This window comes from Bufo bufo, chromosome 6, assembly GCF_905171765.1.
Source record: "Bufo bufo chromosome 6, aBufBuf1.1, whole genome shotgun sequence".
Taxonomy (NCBI): domain Eukaryota; kingdom Metazoa; phylum Chordata; class Amphibia; order Anura; family Bufonidae; genus Bufo; species Bufo bufo.
The window spans coordinates 393520930-393547950 of record NC_053394.1 but is presented as its reverse complement, the minus strand read 5'-3'; the positions used below and the strand labels follow the sequence as shown (position 1 = coordinate 393547950).

At 44.1% G+C, this 27021-nt stretch overlaps 2 protein-coding genes and 1 long non-coding RNA gene across 3 annotated transcripts in view; all 3 read left to right on the top strand.

Annotated features, from left to right (window-relative positions):
• The window catches only part of LOC121003516 (zinc finger protein 208-like), a 2651670-nt gene that overhangs the window by 263422 nt on the left and 2361227 nt on the right, over nt 1–27021 (top strand). The gene's annotated exons all lie outside the window — the stretch shown is intronic.
• Nucleotides 1–27021, top strand: part of LOC121003537 (zinc finger protein OZF-like) — a 1338071-nt gene that overhangs the window by 882662 nt on the left and 428388 nt on the right. The gene's annotated exons all lie outside the window — the stretch shown is intronic.
• LOC121003599 lies at nt 10511–14777 on the top strand. The gene is made up of 3 exons (XR_005779541.1): nt 10511–10547; nt 10795–10918; nt 14743–14777. It is a non-coding gene; the product is annotated as an uncharacterized LOC121003599 (long non-coding RNA).

Below are 27021 nucleotides of genomic sequence, written 5' to 3'. Positions count from 1 at the left end.
ATTTGTATGCAATTTGTTTGGATTGTATGATTGTATGGCTCACTAGTTCATTTGTCTGGTGGAACTGTAAGTAAACATACCTATAACCAGTTCAGTATACAGTTCTAATCACTATATTAACAGTAGGATCATTATATAACTGTTTTAAATACCTATTTTGGCCTCTCTGCTTCCATAAAACACAGCTCTTAGTAGAGTGAACGTCTGTTCAGCTTCTCTCCTGTGTGTGAGGCTGGCTGTGATTCGTCAAAAATTCTTGCTGTGTGTGAGGCTGGCTGTGATTAGTCAAGACTCCTGCCCAGCAACAACAGTTTAACTCTATGCTTTCTGTTGTTTCTGCTGTGTCATTGAGCTTCCCTTACACTATATAATGAATCTTAAAGGCTTATTATCTTTTCTGTTTCTGTGAATACAATATATACCAGTTTTATGACATCCAAACATGAAGTCACTGTAAATAACTCTGCTTTTGTCTTTAACACACAAACATAGGAACTGTATTAAGGTTATTGGCAGGTTTAGCTGTATAAACATATAAGCTATATTAGCAACCTAGGACAGGTCTTAGCTGGCCAGCTACACTCCCCTCCTCTTCCTTTCTTGTGGGCACCCACGTGACGTCTATCGACACATCATCATCGTCACCTTCACCATCACTGACATTAGAGATCTTGGAGTAGGCAGCAACAGCGGGGACCACCCTCCTTGTGCTGATCTGGGTACTGTCGTCAGACCGCTGGGTGGTTGCCATTGCTACCTCCTCTTCCTCATTCGATGCCAAGAATGGCTGCGCATCGGTAAGGTCTGGGAATGGATGGAAAAATAATTCCTCTGACTTGAGTGGAGGGGCTATGGTGGTGGTGGTGGTGGTGTCTTTGGGGGTGCACACAGCAGAGTGAGGAGGGTTCAGATACAGAGGATGAGGAGGGTGCAGAAGTGGAAGGCTGAGTGAGCCACTTAACCAACTCTGGTGCGTTCTTTGATGTAATCGCACGCACCTTCTCCAGCTTCCCACTTAGGCACTGGCCTGGTGCACCTGCCTGACCTTTACCACCCCTGTGGAACGGCCTGCCTCTTCCTTTGCCTGTCATTTTTAAAATGACCCTGTGCCAAAGTCCCTAGAGAAGAGCAATATTTGTGAAAGCAGGTATATCGCAGGCCTCAATCAGTATTTGGTGGAAACAGGTATATTAATCCCCTTAATCAATGTTCCAGTGGGACCCAGGACTTTCCGTGACGCATCCGTTTACCTGGCAAGTTGCACAGAGACTTATGCACGGATCGGGACTACTCCTGGCTTTCCTTGGTTTTTTGTTTGCCTGATATTTGCCCAGTGAAGTTTACCTGGACTTTGTGAAAGCAGGTGTATCACAGGCCTCAATCAATATTTGGTGGAAGCAGGTATATCGCACCCCTCCATCAGTTTTTTGTGGAAGCAGGTATATAGAACCCCTTAATCAATACTTGGTGGAAGCAGATATATCGCATCCCTCAATCAGTTTTTTGTGGAAGCATGCCTTAATCAGTATTTGGTGGAAGCAGGTATATCGCACCCTTCAATCAGTATTTTGTGGAAGCAGTTATATAAAAAACCCTCAATCTGTATTTTGTGGAAGCAGGTATATAGAACCCCTTAATCAATATTTGGTGGATGTAGGTATATCACACCCCTCAATCAGTATTTTGTGGAAGCAGGTATATCAAACCCCTTAAACAGTATTTTGTGGAAGCAGGTGTATTGCAGGCCTCAATCAATATTTGGTGGAAGCAGATATATCAATCCCCTTAATCAGTATTTTGTGCAAGCAGGTATATAGAACCCCATATTCAATATTTGGTGGAAGCAGGTATATCACACCCCTCAATCAGTCTTTTTTGGAAGCAGGTATATAGAACCCCTTAATCAATATTTGGTGGAAGCAGGTATAAAGAGTGATAATCCAGCAGTCCGACTTCCCCCCGGAACAATGCCAGAAGATGCCAGTAGCACAAAGGTTAAGAAATGACAAGCTCAGATTCTTATCTACAAATGCTCGCAGTTTAGGGAATAAGATCAATGAACTTGAGGCTATAATGGCATCTGAGAATATAGATGTAGTGGCTGTTACTGAGACGTGGTTCAAGGGGAGTAATGACTGGGATATATCAATACCAGGGTTCTTTCTATACAGGAAAGACAGAGAAGGCAAGAAGGGGGAGGGGTGGCCCTGTATGTGAAAGACAGCATAAAATCTAATTTGATACAAGTTAGCAAGAACAATTTAGAGTCAGTTTGGGTTACCTTGCAGCTTGATAATCATAAGGTAACTCGTGTAGGTGTGATATATAGACCACCTAGCCAAGTCAAAGAATTAGATGATCTACTAGTTGAGGAAATAGCTAAAATGACATTGAAGAGGGACGTTATCATTATGGGAGACTTCAATCTTCCAGATGTAAACTGGAAAAGCAAAATAGCTAGTTCTGCCAGGAGTACAGATTTTCTAAATTCCCTACTGGGATTATCTCTACAGCAAGTAGTTGAGGAGCCAACCCGGAAGGAGGCCATTTTAGATTTAGTATTCACAAATGGGAATTTGGTATATGATATTACTGTAGGGGAAAGCTTGGGATCTAGTGATCACCAGTCAGTGTGGTTTACTATAAGTACAGTGACTGAGTCACACCACACAAAAACAAAAGTTTTAGATTTTAGAAAAACTGACTTTTCTAAAATGAGATTAGTGGTATACGAGTCCCTAACAGATTGAAACAGTTTCATTGGAGTCCAGGAGAAATGGGACTACTTAAAAGAGGCACTATTGAAGGCAACAGAAAATTGCATTAGGCTTGTCAGTAAAAGCAAAAAAGGAAGAGACCACTGTGGTACTCAGCAGAAGTGGCCAAAATCATTAAAAACAAAAAGATAGCATTTAGGAATTATAAACAAAAAAAAAACGAGGATGACAGGCAAATTTATAAGATTAGGCAGAGAGAGGCCACACAAGTTATAAGAGCTTCTAAAGCACAGGCAGAAGAGAAATTAGCTCAGTCAGGGAAAAAAGGCGATAAGGCATTCTTCAGATACATAAATGAAAAAAGGAAACTAAAACAAGGAATTACAAAATTAAAAACAAAAGAAGGAAGGTATATGGAAGAAGATAAAGAACTAGCTGACTGCCTCAATAAATACTTCTGTTCAGTCTTTATAAAGGAAAATGAAGGAAAAGGACCACAGTTTGGAAAGAAGAATAATGAATCTTTTGATGCATGTGTCTTTACAGAGGAAGAGGTCAGCTGTCTAAAATCAATACAAATAAGTCACAGGGGCCTGATGGGATACACCCAAAGCTATTAAAAGAGCTCAGCGGTGAACTAGCAAAACCATTAACAAATTTATTTAACCAATCACTGGCAACAGGAGTCGTCCCAGAAGATTGGAAATTAGCAAATGTTGTGCCCATTCACAAGAAAGGTAGTAGGGAGGAATCCGGCAACTATAGGCCAATAAGCCTGACATCAATAGTGGGGAAATTAATGGAAACCATACAATCCAAGGAGAGGATTGTGGAACATCTAAAATCCCATGGATTGAAAGATGAAAAACAGCATGGGTTTACTTCAGGGAGATCATGTCAAACTAATCTTATAGATTTTTTTGATTGGGTGACTAAAATAATAGATGGAGGAGGTGCAGTAGACATCGCTTATCTAGACTTCAGTAAGGCTTTTGATACTGTCCCACACAGAAGGCTTATCAATAAATTGCAGTCTTTGGGCTTGGACTCCCATATTGTTGAATGGATTAGGCAGTGGCTGAGGGACAGGCTACAGAGGGTTGTAGTCAATGGAGTATATTCAGACCAAGGTCTTGTTACCAGTGGGGTACCTCAGGGATCTGTTCTGGGACCCATATTGTTTAATATCTTTATCAGCGAAATTGCAGAAGGCCTCGATGGAAAGGTGTGTCGTTTTGCTGATGACACACAGATTTGTAACAGGGTTGATGTTCCTGGAGGGATACACCAAATGGAAAAGGATTTAGGAAAACTAGAGGAATGGTCAAAAATCTGGCAACTAAAATTTAATGTTGATAAGTGCAAGATAATGCACCTGGGGCGTAAAAACCCAAGAGCAGAATCAGTGATACAGTCCTAACCTCAGTATCTGAGGAAAGGGATTTAGGGGTCATTATTTCAGAAGACTTAAAGGTAGGCAGACAATGTCATAGAGCAGCAGGAAATGCTAGCAGAATGCTTGGGTGTATAGGGAGAGGAATAACCAGTAGAAAGAGGGAGGTGCTCATGCCGCTCTACAGAGCACTACTGAGACCTCATTTGGAGTATTGTTCTCAGTACTGGAGACCATATCTCCAGAAGGATATTGATACTTTGGAGAGAGTTGAGAGAAGAGCTACTAAACTGGTACATGGGTTGCAGGATAAAACTTACCAGGAAAGATTAAAGGACCTTAACATGTATAGCTTGGAAGAAAGACGAGACAGAGTGGATATGATAGAAACTTTTAAATACATAAAGGGAATCAACAAGGTAAAAGAGGAGAGAATATTTAAAAGAAGAAAAACTGCTACAAGAGGACATAGTTTCAAATTAGAGGGGCAAAGGTTTAAAAGTAATACCAGGAAGTATTACTTTACTGAGAGAGTAGTGGATGCATGGAATAGCCTACCTGCAGAAGTGGTAGCTGCAAATACAGTGAAGGAGTTTAAGCATGCATGGGATAGGCATAAGGCCATCCTTCATATAAGATAGGGCCAGCGGCTATCCATAGTACTCAGTATATTGGCAGACTAGATGGGCCAAATGGATCTTATCTGCCGACACATTCTATGTTTCTATATAGAACCCCTTAATCAATATTTGGTGGAAGCAGGTATATCGCATTCCTCAATCAGTATTTTGTGGAAGCAGGTATATCAAACCTCTTAATCAGTATTTTGTGGAAGATTTAATGAGCCATTCGCAGTTTCACTGTACCGGCCGTGCGTACTTACACGTGCATGGCTTAATCTTTGAGACAAGCATATGCTACTGGCAGGATCAATCAGTATTTTTGGAAAGCAGTTATCTCGCAGGCCTTAATCAGTATTTGGTGGAAGCAGATATATAAATCCTCTTAATCAGTATTTTGTGGAAACGGGTATATAAAAATCCCTTAAACAGTATTTTGCGGAAGCAGGTATATCGCACCCTCAATCAGTATTTTTGGGAAGCAGGTATATCACACCCCTCAATCTGTATTTTGTGGAAGTAGGTATATAGAACCCCTTAATCAATTTTTGGTGAAAGCAGGTGTATTGCACCCCTCAATCAGTTTTTTTAGGGCAACAGGTATATCACACCCATTGCAAATAGTTGTTCCAATAGGGCTTGTCCCTCTATATACCTGCGGTATCGCAGCATAACTGCACACAACTGCTGCTCAATACAAATGCACTGTAAGATCCTCACCTGTCTCGCACTCCGGTGTGACCGAAAAGGGTCCTCGTGGAGCTGCGGGACAGGTTACACGCGTCTCTTTTGATACACCAGCTCCGAACCTTTGCGAACCGACGCGGGGATGCGTTCGCATGTGCGCCCGGAGGGGAAGAACGCATGGCTTTCGGGGACAGCTTGGCCGGGCTAGTGTCCATGTTGACGCGCTCGCGCACTCTCGCAGAGCCTGTCGTGCATCCGCATTTACGTTCGAAAATAGGTTCTCAAGGGGATACATGGTCGACCAGCGAAGGGAATAGCACCTGGCTGCAAGTTCAAAGCAGATTAGGAAGCCGGCATTGGTCTAATTGACTAATGACCGACCAAAGCCTTGTACACAGGTGTAGGGCAGGGTCATGACCTATGGGGAGTGGACACTTGGCGCCCTGGGATTTGTTAGCAGGCACATAAAAGGTGGCCTCCCAGGTCGGTCAGTGCCCACTGTTATCCTTCCTTATCCCGGTGCAGGTCAGTACTGCTAGCTACTGACTGAAGTTTGTTGGGACTCTGTCCGTTCCAGTGGGACCCAGGACTTTCCGTGACGCATCCGTTTACCTGGCAAGTTGCACAGAGACTTATGCACGGATCGGGACTACACCTGGCTTTACCTGGTTTTTTGTTTGCCTAATATTTGCCCAGTGAAGTTTACCTAGACTTTGTTTATTTTGTTAATAAACCCCTTTGACTTCATCCTCACTGGTCTGTTTCGTTGGTGCCTTGCATTACATGCACTATATACTTTCTATGTTAGAAAGTATATTATAGGTATATCACACCCCTCAATTTTTTTTTTTGGGGCAACAGGTATATCAGTTGCAATTAGTTACTCCAATAGCGTTTGTCCCTCTATATTCAGTGAGGAACAGAAGTATTTGAACACCCTGCGATTTTGCAAATTCTCCCTCTTAGAAAACATGGAGGTGTCTGAAATTCACATTGTAGGTGCATTCCCACTCTGAGAGACAGAATAAAATAAAAGAAAATATGGAAATCACATTGTATGATTTTTACAGAATTTATTTGTCTTGCACTGCTGAACATAAGTATTTGAACACCTGAGAAACAGCCATGGGCAAGACCAAAGAGCTGTCAAATAACACCAGAGACAAAATTGTGGACGTCCACAAGGCTGGAAAGGGCTACGGGGCAATTGCCAAGCAGCTTGGTGAAAATAAATCAACTGTTGGAGCAATTGTTAGAAAATGGAAGAGGCTGGGAATGGGGGTCCATGCAAGATATCACCTCGATGATAAGAAAGGTGAGTAATCAGCCCAGAACTTCAAGGGATGAGCTGGTCAATGACATGAAGAGAGCTGGGACCATAGTTTCAAAGGTCACTGTTGGTAGAACACTACGCCGTCATGGTTTCAAATCCTACATTGCACGGAAGGTTCCCCTGCTCAAGTCATGACATGTCCAGGCCCGTCTGAAGCTTGCCAATGACCATCTGGATGATCCAGAGGAGGCATGGGAGAAAGTCATGTGGTCAGATGAGACCAAAGTAGAACTTTTTGGTCTGATCTTCACTCGTCGTGCTTGGAGGAAAAAGAAGGATGAGTTGCATCTGAAGAACACCATCCCTACTGTGAAGCATGGGGGTAGTAACATCATGCTTTGGGGAGCTTTTCTGCGAAGGGGACAGGACGACTGCACTGTATTAAGGAGAGGATGAATGGGGCCATTTATTGTGAGATTTTAAGCAACAACCTCTTTCCCTCAGTCAGAGCATTGAAGATGGGTCCAATATGACAACGACCCGAAGCATACAGCCAGGATAACCAAGGAGTGGCTCCGTAAGAAGCATATCAAGGTTCTGGAGTGGCCTAGCCAGTCTCCAGACCTAAATCCAATAAAAAATCTTTGGAGGGAGCTGAAACTCTGTGTTGCTCAGCAACAGCCCTGAAACCTGACAGATCTAGACAAGATTTGTGTGGAGGAGTGGATCAAAATCCCTGTTGTAGTGTGTGCAAACCTGGTCAATAACTACAGGAAACGTTTGACCTCTGTAATTGCAAACAAAGGCTTGCAAACAAAGTGATATCCTGAATTTTTTTTAATTTTTTTATTTTGTCTCAGAGTAGGAATGCACCTATGTGAATGTGAATTTCGGACCCCTCCATGATTTCTAAGTGGGAGAACTTGCAAAATCACAGGGTATTCAAATACTTTTGTCCTCACTGTAGCTGCGGTATCGCAGCAGAACCACACACAACTGCTGCACAATACAAATGCACTATAATATACTTTCTATGTTAGAAAGTATATTATAAATATATCACACCCCTCAGTATATCACGCCTATCGATATCACACCTATGCCAGTCCTTAAAAGGACTTTTGTGGCTCTATTAGCTAGCTTTTGCTTTTATGTCCCTAACAGTCTGTCCATGCTCCACAAAGCAAACTCTCCCTACACTGGCAAAACACAGAATGTAAAATGGCTGCCAGATCGGGTTCTGTTATATGGCGGGGGTGTCCATGTGCTGAAACGTCTCAATTGGCTGTCGTGTCCCACCTGATGTGTGTGTCATGGGTTAAAGTTGGGCGCAATGCAAAAGAATATGACGCCGGCGGACATCGGCATATGTTCGCATGTTTGGCGAACGCGCAAAGTTTGCAGCGAAAAGACCGCTGGGCGAACCGCAAGACATCACTAGAAACAGCATTAAAAACTATGTTTTTAAACGAATCGCCTGCGGATCTACGATCTGAAGGTCGATTTTCTCATGCCCCTAGTTGCAGCTGCAGTTATTTCTGAGCGATCCTTAGAGACTTGTTCAGACTAGAACTGTATTTGACGCTGTTTGCTGCGCGAGGTGCACATTGTATGCTTGTAGCTGAAGGACACTGAGATCAGTGACCGCCATAACCCTCGAAGGTGCAGAGCGGTTCCTTATACAGTGCCTAGTGCAACGCAGTGGTGGTGGAGGGTAGTCATAAATACTTGCTGTACTTTCACACAATAGTGTTAATAACAAATTTATTTATCATTTATTTTTTTTAAATAGTAGATGTCCAAAAAATAAAAACTAGTTGTTAATATTGGGGGGGCTTTTACCACCTCCCTAGGAGACGAGCACCCGCAGCGTCTTTACTTAGGAGTGCTGTCCACCCGTGTTTTTTTTTATTTTTTTTAAAGTCTGCCTTCATCCACCTGAAAAAAGCTGTAAAATCATGGACACTGGGTTCTCACTTCCATCTAAGTTGCCGTTCACTGCCTGTTGTCAGACAAGATCCGTCCCCAGTAACATAGACTCACAAGACCGCAAACAGGAAATGGGGGCGTGTCCGAGCTAGCTGAGATCCTGATCCTGAGAACCTGCTTCTATTCTTTTGAAGATTTTAAGAGACCCCTACCTTTCTGTAATTGTGATTTTTCTCCTCCTTATTTTTTTCTGTGAGCTTCGAAGTTGAAAACAAACATAGTGTGAAGTAAGGAAAAGTACAGTGATGGCAGGTTTTACAGAATTGAAACGCCCCCTGCTTCTGAGTGAATTGCATCTAGGTGTGCAGCTGAAACAGGGAACTTGTCTGAAAAAGACATTAGGGAAGCCCCAAAAAGACCTGTTCCTTCACAGTTATGATTGTACAGAGAAGCACAGCGATTATACAAACTTTTCTATGATAACTCAGGTACATTTTACAGGTGTTGTCGCATTAAAAATATTCTACATTTTTTCAAACCAGAACCTGGATCTGAATACTTTCATATTGGCATGTAATGAAAAATTTACAGTATCTGTATAAGCGCCACCTGCTGTTTGTTTAGGGGTGTTGGGATGGCCAGCGTCCTTCACTTACTGTGCCTGCGCTGAATACTGAACGGGACAGCGCAGGCACGAGATTTCCACAGGATACAGGGCCGGCAAGCAGAGACCAACTCTGCCTGGCCCTGTCAATCAAGTGTAGCAGGGTGCGGCCAGAGGTGGGAGAACGGAGCCTCTAGGAGCAAGAGCAATGCCCCCACCCCTGCTCTTAGAGGCTCATTTGCATATTATAAAAGTTATTTTTTCTCAATAACGGCGGCACGCAGTGAGATGGCACTAATATAGTTATGTTCAGCTGACATTAGTACATCACTAATGTCAGCCAGGTTAATAACCATTTTCCTGCTGACAGAAACCCTTTAAAGATAAATCTATTAAACTGCAACATCTGTGTGGCCGTGAGGAGCTCTAAATAACCAAATTTGCCAACCCAACGTCTGTCTAGATAACAATAATAATCTTTATGTATCGCCAACATATTCCGCAGCGTTTTACAATTACCCGGATAACATACAATCTGTAGAATCCTCCACTGCTCCAGAACTGAGGCTCCTGTGGTCTCCTTCAGTCTGTTTACATCACTGCAAAGACAATATTGGTCGGAGCTCCTTCCTATGGCAGTATGTATATCACCTGACCATTTAGGTCTAATGACATCTTCTATTGACTGTAGGGTCATGTGAAGATGTGACATACCATGAAACTGCCTTGACCTCACACATGTTTCAATCCATATAAAAAGAGAGAACACAACATCTACACTTTATTATCTCCTCCCATGTCTCCTCTTATCTACAGTTATTGTATTTAACTTGGTATTTTGTAGGATTTTTCATTGTCTAATATTCTTTCCATTCAGGTTCCTACAATATAGGATCTGCTCAGTGGATATCTTCTATATAAGATCCTGATTGAGCCTTCAAGGATGGACAGGGACAAGATGGCAGAGAGAATAATAAATCTCACCCTAGAGATCCTCTTCCGGCTTACTGGAGAGGTGAGAGATTCTGATGATGTCACATTACATCATCTTATCTATTTTACTAACAGATGAACATGACTGGAGAGGTGAGGGGCCTAGGACATGTATGGAGTGATATTTCTTACTGTGTCTCTCCATAACCAGGACTACACATTAGTGAAGAAGACCTCTAGTGAGCGCTGTCAGGACCCTGTGTCTGAAGGATGGGGAAGAACCCTGAGCCCAATCGCGGGGCCTCCACCTCACCCCCTGAACCATGAGGAAATCAATAGAGAGAAGATCCTAGAACTCACCAACAAGATGATTGAGCTGCTGACTGGAGAGGTGACACTGCTGGGAATGCTGGGACATTATATACAGATGTAGCAGGGTTAGCACTCCAGCTCTTAACTAAAATTTCTTAACTTATCGCTTTATCTTTAGACAAAAGCCATTGAAAAGTAATTGAAGGTGTTTGCTTAGATTAAATAACACAAATCAGAAATTTCAGAAAACAGGAGTGTTAACTGTACTCCATCCGTAGGAACGCTATGAAGGAATCTAGGTGATGACTGTATCATTGTGTTGTCAGGTTCCTATAAGGTGTCAGGATGTCACCGTCTATTTCTCCATGGAGGAGTGGGAGTATGTAAAAGGACACAAAGATCTGTACAAGGACGTCATGATGGTGGATCACCGGCCTCTCATATTACAAGGTAATAGACATGACTAAATACACATGTCCTCTCATTATCTGTATGTGAGTAATTCATTCAGTCACTGGATGTGTTTCATACTTTATTGGCAACACAAATATTTTGAAGCAACTTCTTCCTCAGAAGATTTTTTTGTTTAAGCCTCATTCACACGTCAGTGATTTCCATCAGTGATTGTGAGCCAAAACCAGGATTTGAGCCTCCACACACATAAGGTATGTAACAGCGGCTGCTATCAGCCAATGTTTCCCTGCTTATCACCGCAAGCTCCGTGTTCAGCGCTGATCTGCTGCTGGTGTTTCCTCATTCACCTCTGCAGTCCTGGGCTCTGTCCTTACAGGCATTGTCTGTCCTGGGATCCGCTCCGCAGTTTCCTTCCAGCCCTGAGCACAGCATGCTTACAGCTTATCTGTAGTCCTTCATTTAAGGCCGGCGCATGTCACTTCCTGTCATTTATGAGTTAGCTCATAAGACCTTGCTGACCAATCCTAGCCCTCCTGCACATACAGTCAGGTCCATAAATATTGGGACATCAACACAATTGTAACATTTTTGGCTCTATACACCACCACAATGGATTTGAAATGAAACGAACAAGACGTGCTTTAACTACAGACTGTCAGCTTTAATTGTAAGCTTTAATCAGGTGAACGGTGTAAGAATTACAACAGTTTGCATATGTGCTTCCCACTTGTTAAGTAACCAAAAGTAATGGGACAATTGGCTTCTCAGCTGTTCCATGGCCAGGTGTGTGTTATTTCCTCATTATCCCAATTACAATGAGCAGATAAAAGGTCCAGAGTTCATTTCAAGTGTGATATTTGCATTTGGAATCTGTTGCTGTTAACTCTCAAGATGAGATCCAAAGAGCTGTCACTATCAGTAAAGCAAGCCATCATTAGGCAGACAAAACAAAACAAACCGATTAGAGAGATAGCAAAAACATTAGGCGTGGCCAAAACAACTGTTTGGAACATTCTTAAAAAGAAGGAATGCACCAGTGAGCTCAGCAACACCAAAAGACCCGAAAGACCATGAAAAACAACTATGGTGGATGACCGAAGAATTCTTTCCCTGGTGAAGAAAACACCCTTAACAACAGTTGGCCAGATCAAGAACACTCTCAAGGAGGTAGGTGTATGTGTGTCAAAGTCAACAATCAAGAGAAGACTTCACCAGAGTGAATACAGAGGATTCACCACAAGATGTAAACCATTGGTGAGCCTCAAAAACAGGAAGGCCAGATTAGAGTTTGCCAAAGACATCTAAAAAAGCCTTCACAGTTCTGGAACAACATCCTATGGACAGATGAGACCAAGATCAACTTGTACCAGAGTGATGGGAAGAGAAGAGTATGCAGAAGGAAAGGAACTGCTCATGATCCTAAGCATACCACCTCATCAGTGAAGCATGGTGGTGGTAGTGTCATGGCGTGGGCATGTATGGCTGCCAATGGAAAGGGTTCTCTTGTATTTATTGATGATTTGACTGCTGACAAAAGTAGCAGGATAAATTCTGAAGAGTTGCGGGCAATATTATCTGCTCATATTCAGCCAAATGCTTCAGAACTCATTGGACGGCGCTTCAAGGTGCCGATGGACAATGACCCAATGCATACTGCAAAAGCAACCAAAGAGTTTTTTTCAGGGAAAGAAGTGGAATGTTATGCAATGGCCAAGTCAATCACCTGACCTGAATCAGATTGAGCATGCATTTCACTTGCTGAAGACAAAACTGAAGGGAAAATGCCCCAAGAACAAGCAGGAACTGAAGACAGTTGCAGTAGAGGCCTGGCAGAGCGTCTGGTGATGTCTATGCGTTCCAGACTTCAGGCTGTAATTGACTGCAACGGATTTGCAACCAAGTATTAAAAAGTGAAAGTTTGATTTATGATTATTATTCTATCCCATTACTTTTTTAACAAGTGGGAAGAACATATGCAAACTGTTGTAATTCCAACACCGTTCACCTGATTTGGATGTAAATACCCTCAAATTAAAGCTGACAGTCTGCAGTTAAAGCACATCTTGTTTGTTTCATTTCATATCCATTGTGGTGGTGTATAGAGCCAAAAATGTTAGAATTGCGTCAATGTCCCAATATTTATGGACCTGACTGTATATAAGTGGTTCAGCCCCCTTCCCAGGTGCCTGAGCGTCAAGGTCCTTGTGTCCTGCAAAGGTTGCTGATAACTTTGCTCGTCTTCTTGTGTATCTGACTCGTGCTTGTGCTTCTGGACTCCGCTACCTGTTTGATCCCTGCCTGCTTGCCTTGATTCTCCTTTTGCCAATCCGGATTGCCTGACCTGTACCTGTGCTGCCTGCCGTGATCTATTGCTTGTTTGACTTCGCCTCTACCTCATCCTTTGGTCCTGCACTGTTGCTCATGGTTACGGCTTGGCCTGCTGACTACGTTTGCACTTCTGGTACCTTAAGGGTACCTCTTGGTCTGTCTGGACCAGCTGCCTCGCTTGCCAATCCTTCTCAAGAGGTCGCGACTTGGTGTTTCTCTCGGGAAAGTCTATCCCCACCATTAGGGGTACTGTAAAGAACGAGGGGCTCACTTAGAGGAGGTAGGACACGTGGCACAGTGGGTTCACACCCGCTGATTCATGACAAGGTATAGGGGAAAGATCTGTACCTGTTCTGTGTTTAGAGCCTCACCTGGTTTTGGCTCAAAATCTCTGACGGAAATCGCTGACCGAACACTGACATGTGAATGTGTCCTTATTCAGAGACAAAGGAATTTTTCATATTTTAATTCAAGTTTTCCGCAGTGTGTCGCTGTACGTAGACTTCAATGTTTTACACACAGATTCCATCATTCCATCATCATTATACGTAACCATAGATCTACACAAGTTACACCAACAACTTCTAATTGGATAACATTTCCTTATTATGATCTCTTCTTGCATAAATAATTTGTTCCTGGGGTCTTCCATTAATCCTCTCCAATTCAAGTACCAATCTCCATTTTTCTTTCCAAAGAGCCCCATGGTCCATAAAGCCACGATCGTCTTTTTCATTTATCACCGGTCCAACACCAAGGATCGATCATGATCATAAACATGTAAATGGTTAGTTTTAATAGGCAAATACATTTATCTTGGCCAAGGCTTCCACTTCTAGTGCAAATATTATCTACTTTCTAAAGGTAACCATTTCATCATAACATTTTTGATTACTTAAAGGGCTATTTTTTCTCAGCAAAAGTGCATCAGTATTCACTTCAAAATGGTGATTAACTCTTTAGATGAGCTCCTTTTTGAGGTGTAAACACAAGGGGGGTCCTTTACTATTCTGAAATAAGCCTAAATTTGGTGTATTTCAAGGGGCAGATGTCGGTGCAACGGTTAGTAGCGCCGCTATCTGCAACTTCGCCCTGCTCATGCCAGGTCTACAATTGTGGGTGTGGCGTGGACGGCGAATGGTACGGGCCTGTGCCTCTTCATAACTTCGGCGGAACCCCCGCCAGCTTAGGACTTTAAGACCTGCATTTAAAACACCGGTCTTAATAAATGTGCCCCAAGATGTATACCTAAGACAAGATGGCTGACCATCCAATCTAATCCTGATTCTGAAACACCTACAGTTATGGAAGAGAGAACAACACATGAGAGATGTCCCAGTCCTCTTCTTCGACAGGATAATTCAGAAGAACATCACTATGTCCCACAGGATGATCAGGTAGATGGATATAAGGACATCATGATGGAGGATCACCGGCCCCTCATATCACCAGGTAGTAGACATAACTAAATGCACACCTCTCATTATCTGTATGTAAGGAATGAATTCAGTCGCTGGATGTGTTTCCTACAGTTAAGGAAGAGATAAGAACACCAGAGAGATGTCCCAGTCCACTTCTTTTACAGGATGGTTCAGAAGAACATCACAATGTCCCACAGGATGATCAGGTAGATAGAGATAAAGGTCTCATGAAATGTTCCCTCTGATCTGTAGAAGACTGTGAAGATCTTGTGTTCAGTCTTGTTTTATCCTTCAGTATTACATGATTTATCCTTGTATTAATGAGAAAGATGGAGATGGCAGGATTACAGCTGACTATAGACGTTACATGTCTGGATCTTCTCACTATTTTCTCCCTGTAGAGACTTTTTAGATGGCCTTCTCTGTCAACTGCTGCAGATCTTTTGTGGTTGCACAAGGCCGGGACCATGCAGTACTACAAATGGTCAACCAAATTTGTGCTCGGATTGTCAGCTTGAACATCAGCAGATAAATGCATCATTATCTTTAAAGGCTTTGTAGTCTAGGGTGCAGTCTCCTGGTGTCTCCTTGATATAAGAATGGCAGTACCAAGATCATACTACGAATTCTATTCTAGCACATGTAGATGTAAGTCACCCTTCTTACTTGCATGGAGTATAATATGATATTCAGGGGCATAGCTAAAGGCTCATGTGCCCTAGTGCAAGAGTTCAGCTTGAGACCCTTCCCTCAGTGCTTTGTGGCCAGGGGCAGGGAAGCACATAGCCTTTGTGCTGCCTGAGGCGAAAATTGAACCTGCATTCCCTGCTCCAAGCCAAATTCTTGACCTTACCCCTTCCCTCCAGCCAGAGATGTAACTTGACCTGCATGAACTTTGTATAGTACCGGTGTCTGCTTATGTGGCACAAGGGTCTTTGGGCCCCCTCAGGCTCCTAGCCCAGTAGTGACAGCAGCCCTTACAGCAGGGGTGGGGAACCTTTTTGATGCCAAGGGCCATTTGGATATTTGTAACATCGTTCGGGGGCCAAACCAAATTCTCAACGTAAAAATTTTACGACTATATTTGTAAGTTACATAAATTGCTCCTCAATTAAAAAAATCTAGAACGCTATTTTTTTGCAGCACAAAATGGTGCCTGCGCTATATATTACAAATAATACAGGTGCCATTTTGACCACATATAGTAGTCACACTTATTTGGCATTAATGGCAGCCAAGCTAAACCCATAGGGGTCCAAAGAATTGTTCACCCAGCTTTCTCTCTCCCTGCCACTGCCCCTGCCTCTTTCTTCGCAAATGTCCCTTTCTCAGCCTCAGATCTGCCCCCCAACTCCATCAGCCTCAAATCACCCTCCTATCAGACCCCCAGCCTACATCAGCCTTAGATAAGACCCTCCCCAGCCTTAGATCAGACCTCCCAACCTCAGATCAGACCCTCCCGAGCCTCTGATCAGAACCTCATCAGACCCCCCAGCCTAAGATCAGACCCCCAGCCTCAGATCAGACCCCCAATAGGCCTCCCAGCCTCAGCGCACAGCGTCAGGTCATAGTGCGCATCTACATGCACTACGTCCTGACACTGTACATGTCAGAACACAGCGTGGGGCCGGAAGAAGACCAGGGAAGTTGAGTACAGCTAGCAATGCGCTGTTCTCACCTTCCTGTGCCTCCCGCATGCTAATGAGCATTTTCACAATATGTTCTGTCAAGGGGCCGGGGGCCACATGAAATGGTCCCGCGGGCTGCATACGGCCCGCGGGCCAGAGGTTCCCCACCCCTGCCTTACAGCTATGTCCCTGATAATATTGGAAGTTGATTATTGGAAAAGCAATATAGGATTATTTTTAGAGATGGGACGACGAATCCGTCGAATTCCCGAATCCCTCGAATCTTGTTGGATTCGAGGGATTCGTGGACTCGAATTTCGACCTAATTGTATTCTAATGCAGCGGCCCCGCTCACTGTAGTAGCAGGGAGGAGGCAGGCCGGGAGGACAGGCTGGCGGCGCGTCACTCACTACGTCGCGTGCCTTTGCCGCTTACTTTATGAATGAAGCTGGTGGCACGGGCGCTTGACGTAGGGAGTGACGCGCCGCCCGCCCGTCCTCCCGGCCTGCCTCCTCCCTGCTACGGAACTTAATGTTGTAATGTAAGTAATACAGATGGATTATTATATCTTAACAATGCAGGTTAGATCATAAGATTATACTACAGTGAGCGGGGCCATTGCATTTGAATACAGGGACTGCACCGGTCCCTGCTGTCATTCCTAATTAAGATGCCGGCCCCCAGCCCCTGTATTGGGAGTCATTCACACTGCAGGGACACTGTTATGGGGGAGATCTGTGGATGGCACATAGCATACGATGCTATATATGTGTCATCCACAGATCCCCCCCATCACAGTGCTATCCAGGGATCCCCCATAACAGTGCCATCCAGAGATACCCCATTACAGTGCCATCCAGAGATCCCCCATTACAGTGCCATCCAGAGATCCCCCATTACAGTGCCATCCACAGATCCCCCATTACAGTGCCATCCACAGATCCCCCATAACAGTGCCATCCACAGATCCCCCATAACAGTGCCATCCACAGATCCCCCATAACAGTGCCATCCACAGATCCCCCATAACAGTGCCATCCACAGATCCCCCATAACAGTGCCATCCACAGATCCCCCATAACACTGCCATCCACAGATGCCCCATAACAGTGCCATCCACAGATGCCCCCCATAACAGTGCCATCCACAAATTTCCCACATAACAGTGCCATCCACAGATCCCCCCCCCCATAGCAGTGCCATCCACAGATCCCCTCCCCCATAGCAGTGTCATCCACAGATCCCCCCAGTAAGTGTTTGGATCACTTTGTTTCTTACACCGTTCACACAATTCTGATGTACAGGATTCGAGATTCGAAAGATTCAATAGATTCGAGAACCTTTTCGGATTCGGATTCGAAAAAAATTGGATTCGTCCCACCTCTAATTATTTTCATCAGCACAATTTTATAGCTTCTCAGATGCATCCATACATTTTGATCCTTTGATTATGGACACCTGGTCATGTGATCTCTAGTCTGACCTCCAGTCTGAGGCTTGCTGTCTCTCTCCTGTGTGGCCGACATCCTGTGAACTACAAGATTACAGCATCATTTATCAGATCCCTCTGGAGAGCTCCCTCCCCACCAGCTACTCCTCCTTGTCTCCTGTATGTCCCTAAACATATCATGCTGCTGAAGATATCATCTCTACATTATCCATTACACTAGAAGAGCAAAGGTTTAGACTCTAAGGCCCCTTTCACACGGGCGAGAATTCCATGCGGGTTCATTAGGTGAATGCATTGCTCCCGCACTGAATCCGGACCCATTCACTTCAATGGGGCTGTTCAGATGGGCGGTGATTGTTACGCATCACGTGTGCTTTGCTTGAAAATTGCAGCATGTTCTATATTCTGCGTTTTTCACGCAATGCAGGCCCCATAGAAATGAATGGGTCTGTGTGAAAATCGCAAGCATCCGCAAGCAAGTGTGGATGTGGTGCGATTTTCATGCATGGTTGCTAGGATATGATGTAAGTAAATTGATAAAAGTCAATCTTAATACAGAATGCTTACTAAAATGTGGCTTTAGGTGTTAAAAATAAATAAATAACTCACCTCATCCTGTTGTTCGCGCAGCCGGCATCTTCTTCTTTCTTATTCTTTCAGGACCTGCAAAAGGACCTTTGATGACGTAATCGTACTCACTACGTGGTGAGCGCGGTGACGTCGGCGCAGGTCCTGCTGAATGAAGATAGATTTCTATCTTCATTCAGCAGGACCTGCGCTGACGTCACCGCACTCACCACGTGGTGAGCGCGATTACATCATCAAATGTCCTTTTGCAGGTCCTGAAAGAAGAAAAAAGAAGAAGATGCCGGCTGCGCGAACAACAGGATGAGATGAGTATATATATTTTTTTAACCCCTAAAGCCACATTTTTGTAAGCATTCTGCATTAATGGAAAATAATAAAATATACAGAACACCTAACCCAAACCCGAACTTCAGTGAAGAAGTCCTGGATCGTGTCTGGGTACCACAGTCAGTTTTTCATCATAGTAACATAGTAACATAGTACATAAGGCCGAAAAAAGACATTTGTCCATCCAGTTCGGCCTGTTATCCTGCAAGTTGATCCAGAGGAAGGCAAAAAACCCTGTGAGGTAGAAGCCAATTTTCTCCACTTTAGGGGAATAAAAATTCCTTCCCGACTCCAATCATGCAATCAGAATAACTCCCTGGATCAACGACCCCTCTCTAGTAGCTATAGCCTGTAATATTATTAAGCTCCAGAAATACATCCAGGCCCCTCTTGAATTCCTTTATTGCACTCACCATCACCACCTCCTCAGGCAGAGAGTTCCATAATCCTCTTCTATGTTTGTGTACAAACCTTCTTTCCTCCAGACGCAGAGGATGTCCCCTCGTCACAGTCACAGTCCTGGGGATAAATAGCTGATGGGATAGATCTCTGTACTGACCCCTGATATATTTATACATATTAATTAGATCTCCCCTCAGTCGTCTTTTTTCTAAAGTGAATAACCCTAATTTTGATAATCTTTCAGGGTACTGTAGTTGCCCCATTCCAGTTATTACTTTAGTTGCCCTCCTCTGAACCCTCTCTAGCTCTGCTATGTCTGCCTTGTTTACAGGAGCCCAGAACTGTACACAGTACTCCATGTGTGGTCTGACTAGCGATTTGTAAAGTGGTAGGACTATGTTCATATCACGGGAATCTATGCCCCTTTTGATGCAACCCATTATCTTGTTGGCCTTGGCAGCAGCTGCCTGACACTGGTTTTTGCTGCTTAGTTTGCTGTTTATTAAAATTCCTAGATCCTTTTCCATGTCAGTGTTACCGAGTGTTTTACCATTTAGTACGTACGGGTGACTTGCATTTTTCCTTCCCATGTGCATAACCTTACATTTATCAGTGTTAAACCTCATCTGCCACTTATCTGCCCAAGCCTCCAATCTATCCAGATCCCTCTGTAGTAGTATACTGTCCTCTTCAGTGTTAATTACTTTACACAGTTTAGTGTCATCTGCGAAAATTGATACTTTACTATGCAAGCCTTCTACAAGATCATTAATAAATATATTGAAGAGAATAGGGCCCAATACTGACCCCTGAGGTACCCCACTAGTGACAGTGACCCAATCTGAGTGTGTACCGTTAATAACCACCCTCTGTTTTCTATCACTCAGCCAGTTACTTACCCACATACAGATGTTTTCTCCCAGTCCGAGCATTCTCATTTTATATACTAACCTTTTATGCGGTACAGTGTCAAATGCTTTGGAGAAGTCCAGATATACAACATCCATTGATTCGCCGCTGTCAAGTCTAGAACTTACCTCCTCATAGAAACCGATTAAATTAGTTTGACATGACCGATCCCTCACGAAGCCATGCTGATATGGCGTTATTTGCTTATTTCCGTTGAGATGCTCTAAGATAGCATCTCTCAGAAAACCTTCAAACAGTTTACCCACAACAGATGTTAAACTTACCGGCCTATAGTTTCCAGGCTCTGTTTTTGGCCCCTTTTTGAATATTGGCACCACATATGCCACGCGCCAATCCTGTGGGACATTCCCTGTCGGTATAGAGTCTGCAAATATCAGAAATAAGGGTCTGGCTATGACATTACTTAATTCCTTTAGGATACGGGGGTGTATGCCATCCGGTCCTGGCGATTTGTCTATTTTAATCTTTTTAAGCCGCTGATGTACTTCTTCCTGGGTCAGACAGGACACTTTTAATGGGGAATTTATTTTTGCATTCTGCATGTCATCTGACAATTTATTTTCCTCAGTGAATACATTGGAGAAAAAAATATTTAACAGCTTTGCTTTCTCCTCGTCGCTCTCTGCGACTCCCTTCTCATTACTCTTTAAAGGGCCAACACCTTCAGCTTTATACTTTTTAACATTTATATAATTGAAGAACATTTTAGGGTTAGTTTTACTCTCTTTGGCAATTAATCTCTCGGTCTCTAGTTTGGCCGCTTTTATTTGTTTTTTACATGTTCTATTTTTTTCCTTATAGTTTTTCAGTGCTTCCGTGCAACCCTCCTGTTTTAGTGTTTTATATGCTTTCTTTTTGTCATTTATTGCTTTCTTTACAGTTCTGTTTATCCACATTGGTTTCTTTTTGTTCCTTAACCTTTTATTACCATACGGTATGTACCTCTCACAATGAGTTTTTAGGATGTTTTTAAAGATATCCCCTTTTGTGTCTGTATTTGTGAGGACTTTGTCCCAGTTAGTTTGGCCTATGGCCTCTCTTAGTTGGCTAAATTTAGCTTTTTTGAAGTTTGGTATTTTTGTTCCTCCCTGTAGAAACGCTCTTTTGAATGATAATTGGAAGGTTATTACTTTATGGTCACTATTTACCAGGTGTCCCCCGACCTGCACGTCTGTTGTTCTGTCAGGTCTATTGGTTAATACTAAGTCCAGTATGGCCGTCCCTCTAGTCGGGTCCTGAACCAGTTGGGAGAGGTAATTGTCTTTGGTTATAGCCACGAACCTGTTTCCCTTATGAGATATACAAGTTTCAGTTTCCCAGTCTATATCTGGGTAGTTGAAGTCCCCCATAATAACCACCTCATTATGATTTGCCGCCTCGTCTATCTCGTTTAGTAGTAGATTTTCTGTGGACTCTGGTATATTAGGTGGTTTATAGTAAACTCCTATTAGTAATTTATTGTTGTTTTTAGCTCCATGTATCTCTACCCATAGTGACTCCACATGTTCATGTCCCTCACTTATATCTTCTCGGACTGTGGGCTTTAGACAGGACTTTATATAAAGGCAGACCCCTCCCCCTCTCCGGTTTTGACGATCCTTTCTAAACAGACTGTAACCTTGTACATTAACTGCCCAGTCATAGCTATCATCCAGCCATGTCTCAGTTATTCCCACTATGTCATAGTCCTCCTCACACATCACTAATTCCAGTTCACCAGTTTTATTAGTCAGGCTTCTGGCATTAGTATACATACATTTGAGAGGTTTATGTATATTTTTTACCCTACACCTTTCCTTCTGAACTGTTCTAGTCCCTCCTTCCATTCCTCCCCCAGTCCCACTACCTTGCCCCCGGTCTCTATCTGCACTATCTTCCCCTTCTATAGTGTAATTACCCTCCCCCCCAGTCCCTAGTTTAAACACTCCTCCAACCTTCTAGCCATCTTTCTCCCCAGCACAGCTGCCCCTTCCCCATTGAGGTGCAGCCCGTCCCTACGATAGAGCCTGTTGCCGATAGAAAAATCGGCCCAGTTCTCCAGGAACCCAAACCCCTCCTTCCTACACCAGTTCTTGAGCCACTTGTTAATCTCCCTAATCTCCCATTGCCTTTCTTGTGTGGCTCGTGGTACAGGCAGTATTTCGGAAAATACTACCTTTGAGGTCCTTGCCCTCAGCTTTTGACCTAAATCCCTGAAATCATTTTTAAGGACTCTCCACCTACCTCTAACTTTGTCATTGGTTCCGATATGGACCATGACCGCTGGATCGTCTCCAGCCCCTCCCAGTAATCTGTCAACCCGATCCGCGATGTGTCGAACTCTAGCGCCAGGAAGACAGCACACTGTTCGGCGATCACGGTCTTTGTGACAGATTTCCCTATCTGTTCCCCTAATAATGGAGTCTCCCACTACCAGCACCTGTCTGGCCTGCCCTGCTCTCCTGGTCCCCTGCTTACCGAGCTGACATTCCCCTGACTGGCAGAGGAAGTGTCTGGCTGCAGCAGTGCCGTCCCCGGACTGACATCCCCCTCATCTGCCAAACGTGCAAACTTGTTGGGGTGTGTCAGATCAGGGCTAGCCTCCCTGGCACTCTTCCCTCTACCCCGCTTTCTAACTGTTACCCAGCTACCTACCTCACTTTCCTCAGCCTCCTCTCTGTCACCCTCCCCCTCATCTACCCCAAAGAGTGCTTGCTCGGTGAGAAGCAAACTCTTTTGCAAATTATCAATGCCTCTCAGTGTTGCAACTTGCCCATTTAGAGACTCAATCTGCGATTCCAAACGGGTAATTTGCTCACATCTAGAACAAAGATATACACCCTTGAACTCCTGTTCCAGGACTGCATACATCATGCAAGATGTGCACTGGACTGCGTTGTAAATTGTGCAACACATACTAAATGGGGATTACAACAGTAAAAAAGTAAAACAGTATAAATCACTCCCTGCAAAACGCATTGCACCCACGTGATAAAAACTGACTGCAATTGTGTACCTACTCGCACTATTTTCCCTGATCGCAGACGCAACGCATCCGGACCTAATCCGGACACGCTCGTCTGCAAGGGCCAAATAAGATGATATCTTCAGCAGCATGATATGTTTAGGGACATACAGAAAGCAAGAAGAGCAGCTGGTGGGGAGGAATCTTTGTTTTTGTATGGCAGACAAATTTTTGCAACATTCTTACTGAATCCAATTAGTTTAGAGTCAATTTGCTCATATTTACTCTGAAGGTATTAATTTCAGAGACTCGTTGACTAAACTTTAGACAATGAGTCCCTGAAACTAATACGTAATTGTTCTGCCATACAAAAACAAAGCTTATGCGATTTGTTTCAGATGAATCACTTGAAAACAGTGCCCAGTGTGTTTAATGTTAGTATTAGATGGAAAACCATGAAGAAGGAAGAGGACTGTGGATAACATGATGCTGGGAGGAAGTGGGGAGGGGGCGGAGTCTGACAAAGAACAATTATAGACACAAGTCACTAACGTTTTGTGATAGGAACACTACAGAGATAAAATTCGACTAGGGAAAGTATTAAGGGAGTGAGGGGATGGTGAAACTGTGCTTAAAGTGGTTGTCCCACCTCACTTGTACAGCTTGTCTGGCAGCCTGCTCTGCGCTTCATTTTCTGATTTAATGCCTCCAAGGCTGGGCCCCCACCCCGGCTTTTCGTGACATCACATCTGCTCTTCAGTCATGTATGCTCACTTCCGATGCTTGTCTGATTAGGGGGGCGAGGAGGGCTATCATTCAGACAGCCTGAGCCCACCCAGCCTTAGAGTTGGTAAACCAGGTTTATTTGGTCTCCTTGCTAAGAAGGTGTAGTGGCTCAGTTGGTAGAGCGCATAGGTTTATCTATTCGATTCTACAGTGCAGGCAAGCGGGTTTTTTTTGTTTTGTTTTTTGAATTTCTGCCCATTTGGAATTTTTTTTCAGCTCCCCACTACATTGTGTGCAATTTTAAATGGTGGAATTGGAAAGCACAACTTTTCCTACAAAAAACAAGCCCTCTCAAGGCTATATGAACGGAAAAATAAAAAGTTATGGCCCTAGGAAGGCAGGGAATGAAAAATTAAAGCAGATAAACTGAAAATCACAAGGTCCACAAACATGTTACAGCAACAACACCAATTTTATATCCATATTATTAAACACATAGTTCAAAGACGATTTACAACAAACGCTGCATTGCTGTATTGTGTTAGTGGACATATTAGTACATCAGACTGTGTGTTTCAAAGACATTTTAGTACAGAGTTTTCATTGTTTTACCACTGATATTGAAAGCATAGTTCTAAGACATTTCACTTCATTCTTCCCAAAGTAAATTGTCAATACCAGTGTGGAGTGTGTTTGTAGAAGTGGAGAGACATTTAATTGTGCCACTGTCTTTAAATTACAAAATACACACTTGCCATTTTGCTTGTACTGTTAAATAATTTGTACCAAACCCCTGACTTTTCATTTATAAGTCTCATAATAAAATCTCTGAGAAACGGAAGAGTGCAAAACGAAAGACAAATGTCTCTTCCTCCCAGAGTCAGAATGTATGTTGTACCAGCAGTATCAGTACCTGCCAGGTGTAGTAGTAGTTAGCCACAGCTCTCCTTGGCTCCTAATATTATTGAGTACACAGAGGATGGAATTGTGGACTAGATGGCTCAGCGTTTAGACTACCATGAGGAGGAGATTCGGGGGGAGGAGGGGCACGCCATGCATAGCTGTGTTTGTGGTAGTAGGAGTAGTGGCACCTGTATCTGCACTGGTGGTGGTTGGGGCAGTAGTAGTGTCACGGCCTCGCTGTTGTGCGCCATGACACATTGCCGTGCATGCCGGTTACAAACGCCTTATCGCACAATGTATGTGCTTTGCTCCCATTCTCCTGGTTCCTCCCCTGTCTGGTGCTGGAGGGGTTAACTTCCTGGCTGGGTGTGGCCACTTGGTTTTTATCTGCTTCCAGGCTGGAGTCAGTTGTACTCCAGCCTTTGTTGGTGCTGGAGCTTGTTCCTGTCCTGGGTGTTTTATCTGCCCAGTCCTTGAGGGCCACCTGGTGGGACAATGATGTCTCCCCAATGTCTTCCTGATGTCATCCCGTTGTCTTCCTTCCTCTCACTACCCTTGCATATGTTTGGTGATGTTTATGTATGGGTGGTTGTTGTCTTGTCTAGTTGTTCTTGTTATATGTCTGGTCTGTTGGTGTCTGTAGTCCAGCATGTTTGCTAGACATGTCCCCTGTGTTGTGTACCTCTGGAAGGGGGTCTCAGGTTTCCCCAGATGGGGAACCAAAAGTCAGTGTGCAGCTCTGCCGGAGGCCGCCATGCATTCTGTCCACATGGGGGTCCAGTTGCCGTTGTTGTCGCGGCAGGCAAGTGTGTGTTGTCTGTCCCTTCTCTGGCAGCTAGGCCAGTGAGACTCCTGTTCATCCGTGTCTGGGATGAACAGGTTGTCTCAGCCCCTTTCTCTATTTGAGGGATTATCAGGGCGACTCAGGGTCCTAGGTTTCCTGGGTATGAGCCGTCCTACCATCCAGGTCCGCTCATACGGTTAGGAGTTAGGGTGAGGATTAGGGACGCTATAGGAGGTGACCTGCTCCCTGATCCTGGCATCCAGGCCTAGTTGCTATCCTGTCTGCTCCCCATTGTACAGTGGGGAGTTTCCCCCACTCCCCACCATGACAGGTAGCAGCAGTGGAACTCAAGGCAAGTATAAAGCAGGTAATCTGAAGGGGGCTAGGAAGCCTATGATGGCATATTACAGTTTTTATGGCAGGGAGGTTGAGAACTATTAGGCCTCTTGCACACGACCATATGGCTTTTTCAGTGTTTTGCAACCGCAAAAAATACAGATGACATCCGCGTGCATTCCGTTTTTTTTTGCGGAACGGAACAGCTGGCACCTGATAGAACAGTACTATCCTTGTCCGTTATGCGGACAATAATAGGACATGTTCTATCTTTAAACAGAACGGAAATACGGAAACAGAAGGCATACGGAGTACCTTCCATTTTTTTTGCGGATCCATTGAAATAAATGGTTCCGTATACGGAACGCAAAAAACGGAATGTAAACAGGAAAAAAATGTTCGTGTGCAAGAGGCCTTACAATGATTGTGTGTTGGACAGGATCTGGGAGCTAGATCAGGGTGCTGAGTAGAAGGTAACATCAGAGGAAGAGGATGGTGGCAGTGGCAGCAATACAGAGTGAAGGCAACATACAGTTAGAACCTCCCAAAACCTGCCAGGGCCAGATCTGCTTCTAGTATTGTCAGCTTGGGAACTGGTGATGCTGATGATACTGTGGTCGCAGTCTGAAAACAGGCCAGACCTAAAACCAGCTCGGCTGCAGCTAGCTCTATGTGGAGTGTGCAAGTATCTCCTGTCTGCCAGTTTTTCTCTACGGTGCTGGAAAACAAAAGCAATGCCCTGTGCAAGATCTGCCAGATTAAAATAAGCCATGGAAGTGACAGAGGTGTCTGCCAGCTACCACAACAAGAGATTCCTCCTTCTCCCAGTCTCCTTTGTAGCAGACAGGCGGCATCCACGTGCAGTACTGTGTCCAAGTAATCATCAGTTACTGCTTCTCCTGCTCAGACTATGCCTCCTCCTATTCTGTCCCACCATCAGCCATCGATAATTTCACAAGTTGCTGGTGGTGCAGTGTCTGTGGTATCACTCTGTTTCCTTTAGGGGGCTAATGGCATGTGCTCAGCCTCACTAGAAGTTATCTAGCTAGCATTTCTTTTTAAAAAGCCATCCCTGCTTTGTACCCTGAAGTGGCGGTGAATGTAGGCCACTCCTTGCAATTCTAGCTGTGCAGCAAGGTGCACACAATGGACACCTGGAGCAACGGTTACGGACTGGAACAGTTCATGCCTTTCACAGCCCATTAGATCAATGTTTTTTGCAGAGAGGCAGCACTGTAGCAAGAAGGCCAGGTCCTATTGACACCTCCACGTTTATTTTGACGCCAGGCACTTATCGGCCTCCTCCATGGATATCCTCCTGTCCCAAACAGAAGCAGGGCAGAACATCGCTCCCACTCCCCCTTCTTCCTAT